General features: G+C 38.5%; 1 non-coding gene across 1 annotated transcript; it reads right to left on the bottom strand.

Moving 5' to 3' along the window:
- Nucleotides 1-14,990: 14,990 nt before the first annotated feature.
- On the bottom strand, nucleotides 14,991-15,121 carry LOC114611328. Its single transcript, XR_003709822.1, has one exon. It is a non-coding gene; the product is annotated as a small nucleolar RNA SNORA17 (small nucleolar RNA).
- Between the last annotated feature and the right edge of the window lie 2,712 nt (nucleotides 15,122-17,833).

Genomic DNA, 17,833 nt, shown 5'->3' with positions numbered 1-17,833 from the left:
GTTGACAGTGGGATATGCTTTTCTACCTGGGCTGCCCTTGTCTTGCCTCAGTGAGGGAGGATGTGCTTCGCCATGCAGAGACTTGATGTGCCAGGGTTGGAGATACCCAGAGGGGCCCCCACCTGCTCGAGGAGAAGGAGAGGGGATATGGCAGAAACGATTGTGGGACAGGGGTGACTGGAGGGAGCAGCAGGATGTAAAGTGAATAAAAAATAAATGTAAATTTGTATATTTCTTGATATATAAAATATATTAATACAATTAATTATGATATATCAAATATAATTTTATATCATTTTATATCATTTTATCAAGTTTACATAAAAGTAATCAATACATCAGGAAAACCATGTTTTCTGAAAACATTGTCTTTATTGCTGTTATAAAATATAGCACTCCTCTGTAGGTGATTTGATGAACCAATAACAGCAGAAAAATTTGAAAGTCAGGAAATAGTTATACAACATCAGGCATATTTCGCATTTTCAGATACAGTCTGTCTTGTTTTGTGTATTATTTTTACTATTCTCTTCTACTTTGTTCACTTTTTATTTTCATTAATTTGTACAAATGACCACACACATGTTTTCTCTTCTCACGTGAACCGTTGACAATTGTTAATCACTGCGGCATTTAGTATAACCAGATAAAAATAGAACAATGAGGTACTATACTTCCCACAAATATATATCTTAAAATTACAACCATGGGAATTTAATGCATAATTTATAAGAAAATAGAGGCTTGCTAAATAAAATATTCTAACACACTTGCTGTCCATGTGAAAAAAATCTGTTTAAAAGTTTTCATCATATCAAATGAATCTGTTTTCCCCTTCTATTTTTGTTTATGAAAAATAGTTTCTTTTTAACATAGTGCATTCTTTTCATAATTTTCCCTCACCATCTCCTCCAAGATCCTCCTCACTTTCCCTTCCATCTGAATTCACATACTTTCTGCCTCTCCTTAGGGAAAAAAAACCCAGCAGGAATCTAAAATAAAATAAGATAAAACAATACTAAGCAAATTGGAATAGCACAGAAATTACAAATAGACAGAGGGACATACATGTTTACAGAAACAGATACAGACAGAAGGACACACGTGTTTGCATACACTGGAATACCCGCAAATGCAATATATATATACATATACATATACATATACACATACACATACACAAACACATACACATACACATACACATACACACACACACACACACACATATATATATATATATATATATATATATATATATATATATATATATATATAAAGGATCTATAAGACTTATAAAAAAAGTCCTGAAAAAACATTATGAGACAAAGAATCTCCAAAGATCAAAGATGCCATTGAGTTTGTTTTGTGTTGGCCATCCACTGCTGGCCATGAGGCCTGCCATTAAGAGTGGTTTGTATCCCCAGGGAGACTAGGCTGGAAAGAAGTAATTTTTCATCTGTGAGTGGTTGTCCATTGGAGATATCTTCTGGGTTAGGGATGGAGGTTTCTGCCCCCTTCTTCTCTCAGGGCTGGACCACCTTTTGGCACAGACCCATTCAGGCCCTGAGTATGCAGTTGCTATCTCTACATAAGCCCATATGTGCATTAGTCCTGTGTTTAGACAGCTTTGTTTCCTCAGTGTCCTTCACTCTCTTCCAATCTTTTTTCAACATTCCTTAGGTCCCTGGCCCATCTGATATCAAGTTCTTGGACACTTGAACAGTGCTGGTTATAGCTTTCATTTCATGGGATGGGCCTCAAATCCAGTCAGATATTGGTTGGTTACTCCCGTGTCTTTGTGTCACAATTGTGGATCAGGAAAAGCTGAATATAGAAAAAAATTCAATAAATAAAATAAGCTTCAGGTAGTTTCAAATGTAAATTTAAAATACACATGTGTTTTCCTCTCCTATCAGTGTATTCTGGAAAGGAGGAGTCATCTAGCAAAAAAAGTATTACTTTGCTAGCTGTGTTCAAGGCCAGATATCATGAGCTTTGTTCATAACAACTTGTACAAAAACTACAGGCTATGCTATCAGTGAATTAGCAGAGCAACAGACCAGTGCTGTGTTGTGGTGTATTGCTAGAACTGTGGCTCCAATTTCAAGAGTTCTAGGTAGTGAGATCCATTCTTCTCATCAAGGTGTCTTGGAAATATGTGTTAGAGAAGCCTCAAGGTTGTACCAACCAAAACATGCCATCTGTTGACACCACAGAGTGAACACAACCCTGTAGCAATATGCCCTTTCCTCTGCCCTGGCTTTCTCAGCCTTCCTAGCTTCAGTGATGCCGGAAAGGTTGTAATATTGAGGAAGTCTCTGAACTGCCCTTTGAGATTAGAGCTGTGGCTGAAGGTTGCAAGAAGACCAACCTTTTCTATTGCTTTAAAAATGCAAGGCCTGGAATGACTTCAAAAAGATCTATGTGTCTCTGCAAATGAGAACTTGCTTGGGCAAAATGACAAACTGATGCCATCAGTAGCAGAAGAGAGACTGTGTCACCCACAGTGAAGCCATAGTATTATCAAGGCCTTCAGACACATCACTGGTGTCTTAGTCAGTGTTCCATTGTTGTGAAAAGACACCATGACTGTGGAATCAGTTATTAACAAAAACATCTAATTGGGGCTTTTTTTTTTTTATAGTTTCAGAGATTTAGTACATTATGATCATGGCAGAAAACATGGTGGTATGCCGCTGGAGATGTAGTTCTGGAGATGTAGCTGAGGGCTACATCCTGATCCCCTGGTTGAGAGACATACTCTGGAATTGACACAGGCTTTTGAAGTGTGCCACTCTCAATGACACACTTCTTTCAACAGGGTCACATTTCTAATCCTTTCAAAGCCACTCCATGGTGACAAGCATTTAAATATATGAGCCTGTGGGGGGCACTGTCATTCAAACCATCACATCTCCTATTACTCTGCTTTATGTGAGCAGGCTGAACATTTTGAAACTTGCTCTTGGTGGGCATGTGGAGCATTTCTGCATTTGGACCGAAAGTGCTTTCCAGAAGTTAGGATGATTTGGTGGCTCTTGGTGTAAGGATGTTTTCCACAGGAGTAACCATAGCTTTCCAATGTACAAAATGATGAACACCAATCTTAGCTGAATATTGAAAAGCCAAGACATCTAAAGAGCCCTCTGAGCACTATACAGGAACATTCATCAGAGTGTCAAAGAATTCACTGAAGAACCTGAGAATCGTGTAGAAGCTGAACTGGTACACAGACTATGTATGCACAGTAACACCATTTGTTACCCTGTCAGAAATTACAAATGTAAATAAATAAAGTAGCTACAACAGCAACTAATTGGAGCAGGGGGAGGCAGAGAAGGTGGCTGCTGCCAAGAGGCAACCAGAGAGCAAAAAAGAACGAAGCCTGTGGATGTCAAGACACTGAAGAAGCCTGTTGGGCAGAGGGGCAGAGTGGAGGAAGTTCACTGCTACAAGAAAACCAGCAACTGAGAAGAAACTTATCACAAAAGAAAAGTCTGCTATATATACTATTAAAACCAGTTTCATCCCTTAAATAGTAAATAGAGACAGCCTATTTCAAGAAAAGCCTAACCATAGGAAAGAAAATACCTCCTCCTCCTCTACCACCACCACCACCACCACCACCACCACCAAAAATAATAAAAACTTGGAAAAGTTCAGTATGTATTTCATTCATGTTGAATGGTTCTGAACATACACAAGGCTCTGGGTTTGATCACAACACTGAAAAAAAAGTTTTAAAAGCAAATGTATATTACTTCAGATAAAACTTAGTCCATGGAAAAGTTTTTGCTAGAGATTCAGAATTTATAGAAGTAAGGAGAAATATATCCATAACGTTTACAAGTTAAAACTTTTTTATATAAATGTCAGCAAATTTAATAGAAGGCTAAATTAGAAAGATACTGTAATGAAAATGACAGAAAGAATGGCCAATGTCTGTAATGAGAATGAGATCTTTAAATAGTAAGTAGAACCCTCAATATCAACCAAGTGCTATTACGATGTACAAAAATGTTGATTTGGTAATTGACATTGGCTAATAATAATGCCTTCAAAATATTTAAGTGGAAATAGCAGTTAAGCAATGGTGAGATATCCTTCTCTGCCTATTACATTGATACCACCTTTGGGGTGATGTAAATGGGGATGGATTCTCTTTCAGCCTGCTGGTGAAATATGGTGCACAGTGCCTCCTGGAGTTGCATAGATACCCTTACCTGTTATTCAGAAGAATTGCTCCTGGGACTGAACCCATAGCAGACAATCATGCCTGCATCTCCTTTACATAGAATAATACATATCTTCCTGAAATATTTGTAGTGGGAACAAACTGGAAAGAAGTGAAAGCCTGTGAATATAAGAATGGACACCTCACTCATTGTCACATTGTCAATGGGACATTGATATTCAGTATGGATTGGTTCTTTGTTAGGTAACTTGGAAAGATTTTCATGTGAGGAGACATGAAGATCAGTGTATAGCAGTCTCAACATTAAGAAACAAACACTGATCAAAAGTTAAATCCCCACAAGGGCATCTCTATGTTTCTAATATCATTGAGCTGTCAAGGTGACGAGATATAGAATCACAAAACATGGTGTTAGCATGGGTTTGTCATTAGAAATGATAAGAAACTTAGACTTCTGAATTCAGCTTCTTACATCCAAGTCTTGATTATAAAGTTTCCTAGCTCAGAAACTTTGGAGAAGATAGTATACAATGTTCAATGTCTCAATATTCTTTATTATAAGGTAGAGAAGATGCATGAAATTCCTATAGGTGTAGTAAATGAGTTAGTATATATGAAGTCCTTTCAAACCACATCACTTATACAATGATGCCAGCTCATGGGGTGTATATACAATCCTGGGCAAGATGAAGAGGGAGAAAAGAAAAATAGAAACAATGAAAAAGTACATCAAAGGAAAAGAATTCACCAGGAACCCTCTTCTGAAGTGGATTGTTTCTTTGAGCACCAGAATTTGTTATAAGTGTGTATGTCATTGCCTGCTCTACCTGAAAGGACTTCTGTCCAGAGCTGCTTTCAAATTCTGATGCCTTGGCTGCTCTCCGAGGAACAGTATTTTTAGCATAAAAATCAAGAGTTGATGAGGAAGTTCGAATGGTTGAGAAGCACCTAAAGAAGTGTTCAGGATCACTAGTCATCAGGGAAATGCAAATGAAAACAACACTGAGATTCCACCTTACACCAGTCAGAATGGCTAAGATCAAAAACACAGGTGACAGCACATGTTGGCGAGGATGTGGAGAAAGAGGAACACTCCTCCACTGTTGGTGGGATTGTAAACTGGTACAACCACTATGGAAGGCAGTATGGCGATATCTCAGAAAATTGAACATAGTGTTACCTGGGGACCCAGCTATACCACTCCTGGGCATATACCCAAAAGAAGTTTCACCATACAACAGGGACACATGCTCCACCATGTTCATAGCAGCCTTATTTATAATAGCCAGAAGTTGGAAAGAACCCAGATGCCCTTCGACAGAAGAATGGATGCAGAAAATGTGGTACATTTATACAATGGAATACTACTCAGCTATTAAGAACAATCAGTTCACAAAATTCCTAGGCAAATGGATGGAGCTGGAAAATATCATCTTGAGTGAGATGACCCAATCTCAAAAGAACATACTTGGTATGCACTCATTGATAAGTGGATATTAGACCAAAAGCTCACAATGTCTAAGAACCTACATACAGACCACATAAAACTCACATAGAAGAAGGAAGACCAAAGTATGAATTCATTGGTCCTTTCTAGAAGGAGTATCAAAAGTTTCAACCAGAACTCCCAAAGTCTAAACCAGAGAACACAAAGGGAGGGACTCACACACCTGTATAGGGAATTGAGGGTGTCCTTGTTAGACTTCAGTGAAAGTGGAGGGCCAAGGTCCCCGAAAGTTTGGATTCCCTACTGTGTGGGAATTCGAGAGCAGGGAGATGGGACTGGGAGGATGTTTGGAGCACACCATCACAAAAATTAGGAGGAGTGGGTATGGGATAAAGGATCTTGGGGGAGAATGAGAAAGGAGATAACATTGAAAGGTAAATACGTATAATACCCAATAAAAAACCCACACAGATAAAGGATTTTTTTAAAAAAGGGAGTTTACTTATCTTAAATTAATTTCAAAAGTTTCTAGGAGTTGCAAATTGGCTAAGATCCTATTTTAAGCTCTCCACAAAAGAACTTAAATCTCTGATCAATATTCTCAAGAGAGAGGTAAACCCTAACTTCCTCAACAGTTAATTGACAGAAGAGAGGTAATCTCACAAAAAGTAGAAAAAGCTATTTCCAATCGATATATCATATAGTCTGATTAATTGTCAGTGGTGCTATAAAAGTCCTTTGACAAAAGATTATAAATATAGATTTATATATCCTTAAATAAGATCTTCATGACTCTCTGAGTGTAGAAGGAGCAACTGTTGGCGCTTCAGCCCTGATTTTACAAGAACTCTGAAAAATTGGCTTTAAAAATAAAAGAGGGGGAACGGTACCCCCTCAGAAGGAGCCCCCCAGAAATACTCTCCATCATGCCTTGTTCACTTTTCTCTCTCTTAAGCTGAAAGCTCATGGCAAATCTCTTGCTGACCATGTTGGTGACCTCGGGCACCACCAAGACCAACAAAACTTTGCCACAGATATGGGGAAGGACCCTCATACCCGTAAAGGGAATGCCCCAGACCCAGTTCCCTTATGGAGCCGAGGACTGATATGCCTGTCCAATACCACAGAAGGCACAGCTAACCGGCTACCATAAATATTAATGAAAAAAAATAGATACACTCACAAAGCCAGGCCCAACCATAAATATGATGAATAATAATTTACATCCAGGGAAGAGAAATCTCCCTGAGAATCCCCTTCTTTTTTCTTTCCAGGCAAAAATGAATCACCCGTGATGCCTGCCATTAGAAGTTCTAATCCAGATGGGCCAGAAGTCAGGATCCTCGCCCTTACCCTCACCCCCTACCTTTTCCCAGCTGCACAAGGTTCCCTGAAGCTTGGCAACTGCAAGATCCTGCTTGGAAACTGCAGATAGACTCAAAGCAGTGTACCATATCATCTGAAGAATAGCAAGGAGACCATAACTCAAGCAGTGTACCATATCTTCTGAAGAATAGCAGGTTGCAGTCCTCCTCGCCCCCACGAATAACTAGGGCCTGCCAGTCGGGTCAAGTGGCACCCAGACGTGGGGCTCGAGGAACGGACCCCTCTGGACGGACCCTCATTGAGAGGATGTGCGCAGGACATCAAGATTAAGCGAGACAGAGATCAAAACCCGCGACCTGTCATCCACGGAACCAGGTTGATGCTGCCATCAAGAAGACGGTTGAAGTTCATTACCATCAGCCGAAAATTGAAGAGGATCCAGAAGTGACTCTGCAGGAGACTGACACAGCTGCCAGCTCCCCTGCCTCCCCCCTACGGTCGACCGCTAGACTTCCACGCCCTCCAGAAGGGTTCCTGGTATGCCTGGCTTTGCCCCCGTTTCTCTCAATAGAGAGCTTGGCCTCTTGATCACCACAACAAAAATTGGCTTTTTCCTAAACCAAGGCCGCCCTTGATATGGCCGCTAACATTGGGGAGCCTTCCTTTATGACAATATTACACCCCAAACTGACAAATGGTTGGTAACTTGAACATTTACAAGGGACTAGGATGGCTGTGAGTTAGCCCAATGACGGGATTATTGTAGGTCCACTTCCCAGGGGCCCACCCAATGCAGCCGAAAAGGAGTGCGTGGTGCTGGGAGTGGGTGCAGCCTACATGGCCTAAGACAGGGCCCTCACCCTCCTTTCACCCACATCGGAGTCCCTTGACGTTGCCCATCGTCGACAGCCTAAAACCTTCGACCATCGATGTGACTCGTCTCACATCAGTGTTTTGGGGTTGTGAACTTGTCTAAGACCCCCCATAATTAGACATCCAAATTCAAAATTCACATAGTTGGGATTGATCATAAGACGCCTTCTGTAACTAAACAGAGAAGGGGGAGATGCCAGAAGCCAGGACCCTCGCCCTTACCCTCACCCCCTACCTTTCCCCACCTGCACAATGTCCTCTGAAGCTTGGCAACTGCAAGATCCTGCTTAGCAACTGCAGATAGACTCAAAGCAGTGTACCATATCATCTTAAGAATAGCAGGGAGACCATAACTCAAGCAGTGTACCATATCTTCTGAAGAACAGCAGGTAGATCATAATTCAAGGCAGTGTACCATATAGACCATGACATGTTTCAAGGCACAGGCCAAGAAGATTTTGTACTTTTCCACCATCTGGCCCCTCTTACCCCCTCCCCTTGTGAAACATGCTATAAAAAAGCATTTCATGTTCAAAAATAAATAAATTATTTATAAAAAAAAAAAAAAATCAAGAGTTGACCCTTTAAAGCATGTAGCTGCACAGAAGACCTGAACATCCTTTAACCAAAATTCACTGCAAAGGTACTCAATGGTCTGTATATTTTGGCTACAAAATGCCTTGCTTTTGAATTACATTTTCTTAATACTATTCAGCATCTTTGCCTTGATCATAGGAAAAGGTGGCAAAGGATCAAGTGGCAAAGGAATAGACATAGCTTCGATCTGATGTTTCCTTTCTCTTTTTTCACAGAGCCTACGCTGCAGTCTGGTCTAACCCATCATTATTTCTTAGGATTCAGTTCTTCACATATCCCTTGCATTTTTGTTGCATTTGAGAGCATAGTAAGTGGTTGCTTGCTATTATTGTCATTAATTTATTTACTTTTGAAACAGAGTTTTCTCTATATAACCCTACATGTCCCTGGATTCAGGCAGGCCAGTCTAGAACTCACAGATCCATCTGTCTCTCTCTTTCAAGTGCTGGCATTAAAGGAGTGTGCCACCAAGTCTGGCCTGGTAGCTCATTATTTCCCCCCTAAGTTCTTTTCTAAGATATTAATGGGTTAAACAGCATGCAAAGATACAGACATATTTGTCTTTCTCTATAGAAAAGGGAGTATTTGACTACAGAAAGCATAAGTGAATAGCACTTCCCTTTATTATAAGGCAAAGAACAAGGTTGTTCTAGGTCACTATAAAAGATGGGGGAGAAGGGTTTGCAACTTTAGTGTCTCTCAAGTCCTTAATGTAAAGCACATTCTTTTTTGGAGCTGTGGGGACATGGAGAACTGATATGAATTGTTACCTCATGCTCTGTATGGTGCCATGAACAGGACAGTCTTTGTCTTTGACCCATGGGTTTTCTGTCTTTTGCCTGTGTCTGAACCACTGTTAGTTGAACCTGTTATCTTGAAGGTAGAGGTAGCAAAAGTCTCAGACTTCTATACACCTTGACGTGACTCATTATAATTTTTTAAATATTTTCAAATGCATTAAGTGTGGATGTAGCCAAGATTCTGAGATGGATAGAAATGTGTATGTCAATTTCCCTAGGAGTGGTTGATTGATACTTTAAGGAAAAAAATGAACCTTGAAAACATTCATACTTGAATTTTTCATGGAAAATGTTATCCTCTAGTTAGGAATACTATCAGACAGTAATAAACTACTTTGTTATAGTTCCAAATGGCTATATGTCGCTGTACAGAAGACTTGGGTATGTGCTCTTTAGCCACAAGAATAGTTCCTTTGTGAATGTTAAGTCCTGTGTAAGTGCTGGAAAGTGGTTGCTGAGGTAACACAAACTATTTATCTATTCTACAAAGTTGTCTCATAAAACTCAAAGTTGATTTTTTTTTTTTTTAGTAATGAAATCTTCTCAAATCAGACATCCTAAGATGTGTGGCTAAAGGTCAACTTGGTCTGAGGGGAAGAATTAGAAAGAGATGTGTAAGATCATGCTATGGTTTATCTTCCAAGGGTGAGTATTAGGGCTTAGATTTGGCAAGCAGTAACGTTGCTTGGATTAAAAGAATTCCAGGGTCCTAGTTAGGTTCTCAGTTAACTCATGAAAGCAACGTGTATTTTTCTGTAAAGTAGCTGAGCACCAGGGTAACTTCATACTCTATTTTTCATGTCAGAAAATAATACTAGCAATAATGATGTTTGGGAGTTAGCTAGTGGTAACTGGCTGGCACTTTCCAGTTGACTGTCTCAGCTTCTCACCGTGGAAACTTCAATATCTATAACCTGTGCTTTGTACTTCTGCTTCATCATGCTGATCTGGGAGCTGTGTAGTCAAAAGCATTTGTAGAGCTATGTCCTTAGTCAGAGCCACAAAGACAGGAGACAGGAAAAAGAACAGATTGGACATAAAGTGACGACTCATTGATTTCCCGGATGGAAAATCATGTACTTAGACGAGGTTACCATAGAGAATTCACCTACTTGGGTGTCTGGCACTGGTCTGACAGGCTTAAAAATGTTATTTGTCAGCTGACTGAGAACAAATCTGCCTCAGGGATGGACTTACACAGAAGCAGCTAAAATAGATTAATGAATAAAATTCCAAAAGCCAATTTATTAATTTACATGGAGACTTGAATTTTTGAAAGGATCTAAAAATTGTGTTTGGTGAGCTATACATTTTCTTCCTGTGGCAGGTCTAACGAGGGCAATGTTTGACTAGATACTTGGTCAGTGAGCCTGCTGTATGACATTCAGGCCAAAGTGCATGGCTCAGGGAATTTGTACTTTTGGACACAGAATGCTCAAACTATTACATATATATCTAATGGCATATGCAGCCTCCTCCTCTTTTAAGGAATATCTCTCCCTCTCCCTCCCCCTCCCCCTCTCCCTCTCCCTCCCCCTCTCCCTTTCCCTTCCCTCTCCCCCTCCCTCTCCCTCCCCCTCTCCCTCTCCATTTTCCTCTCCCTCTTCTTCTTCCTCTCTCTCTCCTTCTTCCTCTCTCTCTCAATTAAGATATATCTATGCTTTTACATAGATGTCCTGGTTGCAATTTTAGCTTTTCTGAGGGTTTGTACCTGTCACTTTGATTGACAGTCATTTCTATAACATATGATTGAAATTTGGCATGCAACTCAAGACTCCCAAGGTCTGAGGAAATCAATTCTACATGTAGCAAATCTGTGCACAGTGATATTTCCTTTCTAGTAATCCACTGCTTTGCCTTGTCTTTTCGTGGCCTTCCTTTCATATGTAGTTCAGCATATATTCCTCCTTACAGTGGTTATCTCTTGTGATTCTTCAAAGTGTGGTGCACTGCCAAAAGTGTAGTCAGAAATCCATTTAAATAAGACCTTCCATTCACAAAGAATTGCTTCAGTTGTATGTGGCTTAAATCTCAGGGCATCTCTCAAGGATATTCATTTTGCTATAATAATTTCAAGAAATATGCCACGTTAACAGAAAAATGTACTTTGTCTAGAGCACTAGCTGCTCATCTGACAATAAATGATTTTGAATTAAACAGAATATACAGACAGAAACAGCTTACTTCTGTTGAGAATCATATTTTTATGTCTTTGTATTTCTAGGTATTAGATTTTTTGGGGATTATTATTATTATTTTAATTAACCACATGGAAATCATCACTCTCATGATTATATTATTGATGAATGTTTTTCTGCTTCTATAATCTAAGATGCAATGGCATTTTAAGGAACATTAAACTTAAGGATGATCCTTGTGTTGTTTAATATATAAACCGCTCTTGGTTTTTTGTATTTACCAAGGCTTAGTAACTTGGATCTTCTATATAGAATCATTTATAGCTATTGAAATGTACAAGTTTTAGCTGAAATGGTATTTTGACATGACTTTCTAAACCAACATCAGATACTGACATGTAAAATGGATTATATACATTCATGTTTTGGCTATTAATGGACTTTTCTTTTCTTCACCCAGAACTTCAGAGTATATCAGTAATCTGTATTTGAAATCATCTCTACAAGGTAACTTTGTTTGTTCGTTCATTCATTCATTCATTCATTCATTCATTCATTCATTCATTCATTCTCTTTACATCCCAATCACTGCCCCTCCTGGAATCTACCTTAAACAGTCTGTCTTTCCATTTCCCTTCTCTTCTCTGCTGAGAGGATGGAGGTACTCCCTGGGTATCCCCAGACCCTGGAACATCAAATCTTTTCAGAGCTATGTGCATCTTCTCCCACTGAGGCCAGACAAGGCAACCCAGTTAAGGGAACAAGATATACAGACAGGCAACAGATTTAGGGATGGGACCCATTTCAGTTTTTCGGGACCCACATGAAGATTGAGCTGCACTTCTGCTACATACGTGTAGAGGTGGGTGTATGTGTGTGTGCTTAGTCCAGCCAATGTATGCTCTTTGGTTGGTGGTTCAATCTCTGAGAGTCCCTGTGGGTCTAGATTAGTTGAGTCTGTTGGTCTTCTTGTGGAGGAGTTCCTATCCTCTCTGGGGTCCTCAGTCCTTCTCCTAACTCTTCCATAAGATTCCCCTGTGGGAGTTCCATTAAAAGTTTGGCTGTGAGTGTCTGCATCTGTTTCAGTCAGCTGCAGGGTGGAACCTCTGAAAAGACAGTTATGCTAGGCTCCTGTCTGCAAGTATAACAGAGTATCATTAATAGTGTCAGGGATTAGTGCTTGCCTATGGGACAGGTTACAAGTTGGGGCAGTTATTGGTTGGCCATTCTCTAATTCTATGCTCCATCTTTGTCTCTACATTTCTCACAGACAGGAAAATTTTGGATCAAAAATCTTGTGAGTGGGTTGGTATCCTTATCTCTCCACTGAGGGTCCTGCCTGGCTAGAGGAGATGGTCACTTCAGGTTCAATATCCCCGCAGGTAGGAGTTTTAGAGAAGATTGCCCATTAGAGTTCTCGGATCCTACACCCAGGTTTGTGGTATTTCCTAGAGATGCCTTGTACCTCTGCCAGCTGCTAATTTCTTTTCATTTTCCTGGCCCTCTGGCCCTCTAGCCCTCTCTCATATCTCTCCTGAAACCTGATCATGCATCCTACATTCCTCTCCCCATCCCTTTTCCCATCCTGTCCCTTCTCTCCATCTGCCTCCTATGACTATTTTATTCCATTTTCTACGTGAGATTCAAGTATCCTCTCTTGAGGCCTTCATTCTTGTTTCGCTTCTTTGGGTCTCTGGAGTGTATCATGGGTATCCTGTACTTTATGACTAATATCCACTTATATGTGAGTACTTACCAGGCATGTCCTTTTGGGTCTGGGATACCTCACTCAGGATGATATTTCTAGTTCCATCTATTTGCCTGCAAAATTCACATTGTCTTTGTTTTGAATAGCTGAGCAGTATACCATTGTGTAAATGAACCATATTTTCTGTATGAATTCTTTTGTTAAGGGATATCTGGGTTGTTTCCAGTTTCTGGCTATTATGAATAAAGCTGCTATGAACATAGTGGAGCACAAGTCCTTGTTGTATGGTGGAGCATCCTTTGGGTATATGTCCAGGAATGATATAGATGGGTCTTCAGGTAGAATTATCCCCAATTTTCTGAGAAACTGTCAAATTGATTTCCAGAGTGGTAGTACAAGTTTGTCCCCCCGCCCCAACAATCAAATAAGGTGAATTCCCCTTGCTCTACATCCTTGCCAGTATATGGTGTCCCTTGAGTTTTTGATCTTAGCCATTGTGATAAGTGTAAGGTAGAATCTCAGGGTTGTTTTTTGCACTGCCCTGATGAGAATGGATACTGAAGATTTCTTTAAGTGCTTCTAGGCCATTCGAAGTTCCTCTGTTGAGAACTCTCTAGCTCTGTACCCTATTTTAAAATTGGGTTACTTAGTTTATTGTTGTCTAAGACTTTGAGTTATTTATATCTTTAGATATTAGATATTAACCCTGCATTGGATGTATGGCTAGTGCAGATGTTTTCCCAGTCTGTAGGCTGTGGTTTTGTCCTCTAGAAAGTGCCCTCTGAGGATGCTTTTCAGTATCCTGAGGTCCTATTTATCAATTATTGGTCTTAGAACCTGAGCCATTAGTATTCTGTTGAGGAAATTTTCTTCTGTACATCTCACTTTATCTTCTATTAGATTTAGTGTATCTAGGTTTTTTTGTTGATGTCTTTGATTCATTTGGACTTGAGTTTTGTGTAGGGTGATAAGTATAGATCTATTTGAATTCTTTTATATGCAGATACCTACTTAGACAAGCACCATTTTTTGGAGGATGTTCTCCCTTTTCCATTGTATGGTTTTGGCTTCTTTGTGAAAAATCAAGTGTCTGTAAGTGTGAGGCTTTATTTTTGAGTGTTTGATTCAACTGTTTATCAGCCTGTCTGTTTCTATCCCAATACCTTTCAGTATTGAAATCAGAGGTGGTAATACCTCAAGAAGGTCTTTAAAGGATTGCTTTAGGTGTCCTGGGTTTTTTGTTTTTACCATATGAAGTTGAGACTTGTTTTTTCAACGTCTGTAAAGAACTATGTTGGAATTTTGATGAGAATTGCCTTAAATTTATAGATTGTTTTTGGTAAAATGGCCAGTTTTACTATGATCATCCTACCAGCCCATGAGGTTTCCATCTTCTGATAGTTTCCTTAATTTTTTTCTTCACTGACTTAGTTTTTGTCATATACATATTTTACTTGTTTGGTTAGAGTTTCACAAAGATATTTTATATTATTTGTGGCTATTGTGAAGGGCGTTGTTTCCCTGATTTTTTTCTCATTCCATTTATTGTTTGTGTAATGGAGGACTACTGAATTTTTTGTTAGTTTTGTATCCACTCACTTTGCTGAAGGTATTTAACAGCTGCAGAAGTTCTCTGGTAGAATTTTGGGCTTGCTTATGTATACTATTTATTCATCCACAGATAGTGATACTTTGACCTCTTCCTTTACAATTTATATCCCCTTGATCTCCTTTAGCTGTCTTATTGCTCTAGCTAGAACTTCAAATATTATATTGAATAGATAGGGAGAGTGGGCAGCCAGGCAGGGGTCATCTCCAACAAGGTCTGCCCCCCAACTCCCACCCTTCACAGGCCTATGTGGGACAAGGCTAGTGGTCATATCAGGCTTTTTTTCCCCCAGAAAATATTAGGCTATTAATCATTTAGATGTTCATAGGTCAGAGCACTGAGTGTTGACATAGCTTTTCTCCTCTCTGTCACCTACCAACACACATGTGACACAGTAGTCAAACCTGCAGTGCCTCTGAGGCAGGCTCGCTCTCTTTCTCTCTTTCAGTCCTCTTTGTTCATAGTTTTCCACTCCAACAAACCACAGATCAAAAATATCAAGAAAATGTTCAATCTCTCCTGAATATGTACAGAATGATTCCTTTGTCATTTATTCCCTAAGTATTATAGAATGACAAATACTTACATAGCATTTATATATTATTATTTATTATAATGATTTAGAGATGATACAAAATATACAAGGGGCTACATAGTTATATAAAAATATTAGCTGTTTTTTTATAAGGAACTTAACCACAGACTTTGATATCACAGGGTTATTAGAGTCAATCATGTAGATAAGGGCTGTGGTACATATATATACACATATATACATATGTTTGTATATATATGTATCTATAGTTAAATGAATTCTATTTAATCATGTCAATTTCATTTACCAAAAAATGGAAAATTGTTAGATGTGGATACAATTGGAAGATGTGAAATAATATGATATTCATATAATATCCATTTATAAACCAGGATATAACAAACATTATAAAATAAACATGTTTATCAGATAAATGCTATAAAGAAAAGGAGAAATTAAGGTATTTTTATGCTGAGATTGTAGCATTAAAGGTATTATTTTACTTCTAAAATTTGGCAGTTATGGTGTTATATGGTAAATTGTGTCCTTCAACCCCAAATTTTCATGTTGAAAAAATTTAACCTTATATGCCTGTAAGATATGACTGCACTTAGAGACGGAATATTTATAGTATTTAAGTTAATATGAGGTCATTAGCATTATGCCAAACCCAGTTTGACTGGTGTCTTTATAAAAAGAAGGGATTTGTACACAAATACACAGAGAGGGAAAGTCAGACACAGACACATGTGAGACAGCCTCCAAGAAATCAATCCACTCAAAACTCTAATCATGGACTTTAGCTTCTAGAATTCAGGGAAAATGAATTTCTCTCTGTAAGCCACACAGTCTGTGTGTCTCTTTGTCATGGCAGCTTTAGCAGACCATTACAGATGGCACAACAAATGGCAGAAAATTTCTGGAAAAAAAAATCTTCACATTGTTTTTCAGTTTTCATTAGCCCGTGGCTTCATCTCTAATTCCCTACTTCCTCTGTGACCTTCAAATCTCTCAACTTTGAGGAAAATCAATTTATTCACACACACACACACACACACACACACACACACACACACAAACACAAACACTATTATACACACACATATATAAGAATATCTTTTTCTATTTGAATCTCCTGATGGTTTTAAATGTCAAACACTGTTCTTATTTAAAAACTGATCCAGGAAACTAAGAAATATTCAAAGGTAAGAGACACTGACTTGGTAGAAGAAAATATTTTAGAATTTCACGTGTACATACATTTCTCAGTTTGTGATTCAATGAATACTAGATTTTGGAATGCTGAAACATCTTCAATAAGCTTATCAGGATTAGTTTTCATCTTACAATGAAAATAAAAATTGAACAACAGTTAATAAAAGTTAATTAAAAGATGTGGATTTTCTGCTCATAGACCATTTATATCTAGTCAGTGACAGTACAGCTTCAAGGAAAAGACAATATTACCTAGATGGAGTTCTCATACTCAACTCTATCATACTGCCTTTTACCAAGTTGGAATTTAAATTCTAGGCAGATTGATGCTAATTTTATTTCAAAAATAAGAAAGAAAAATGTTTTAAAGAAAAATCACTGGAAAGTAAAGCCAATTGTTACTTGGGCTGCCTTTCTCTACAAATCTGAAATACAAAGGGCGTGTTCCAGAGGGTTTAGAAAGAGCAAGGAGGAGAGAGAGAACTGAAAAATTTGATAGAAGTTTCAGCCAGCTGAGTGAAGAAAAGAAAAGAAAACAAAAGAAAACAAAAGAAAAGAAAAGAATGTACATCAAGCTAAAATGATGCCCTGTTTGTAGGTGAGGGGTAAAGACCTGGAGAAAAAGGCAGACCTTGAATGGTGACTGCAAATCAGAAGACGTGTCCAGATCATTTTCTTTAAACACATTTCTCTCTTAATCTTATGTTTTCCCTTTCAATCTTTCTCATTTTTATTTGAGAACTCTGCAATTGATCTTCATGACTTCATTTTCCAACTCTCACGGGACTATTACAAATTGAAAGAGTAGTGTCTGAACTTGGACTCACACCAAAAGAAAATTTGCATTTATTATTTAAATAGAAGCAGCTGTTATTAATGAAATACAGTGACAGAAAAAAAATGTTGTGTCTAGAATCAAGTCTGGTTGATCCATAACATGACTTAAAATACAAGATAAGATCAATTTTGTTGTCATTAAAGAGTATTCTTCCACAAATAAATACTAATGTCTCCAGAGATAAAGTGACCCAACTGAAATTTGCAATCTACTTAAAATCTATTAAACAGATTTTTAAAAATCAGTAAAAGGAGTGAAATAGAAGTATAATGCATAGTAAATATATTAGCTCAAGTATCAAGATGGATAAATCTTAAAAGGTTGAGTTGGAAAAAAAAGATGTTTAAAAAAAAAGATGTTGCTGTGAAATGATTATATTTGTAAAAATAGTTTTAAAGAACTCTAACATTAAGAACTACACACACAGCCAGGCATGGTGATAAATGCCTTTGGTCCCAGCATTTGGCAGGCAGAGGCAGGCAGATTTCTGTGAGTTCTAGGCCAGACTGGTCTACAAAGTGAGTTCCAGGACAGTCAGTGCTACACAGA

This window comes from Grammomys surdaster, unplaced genomic scaffold (genome assembly GCF_004785775.1).
Source record: "Grammomys surdaster isolate TR1022 unplaced genomic scaffold, NIH_TR_1.0 126091, whole genome shotgun sequence".
NCBI lineage: Eukaryota > Metazoa > Chordata > Mammalia > Rodentia > Muridae > Grammomys > Grammomys surdaster.
The sequence above is the reverse complement of the archived record's forward strand: the minus strand, read 5'-3'. Positions and strand labels throughout refer to the sequence as shown.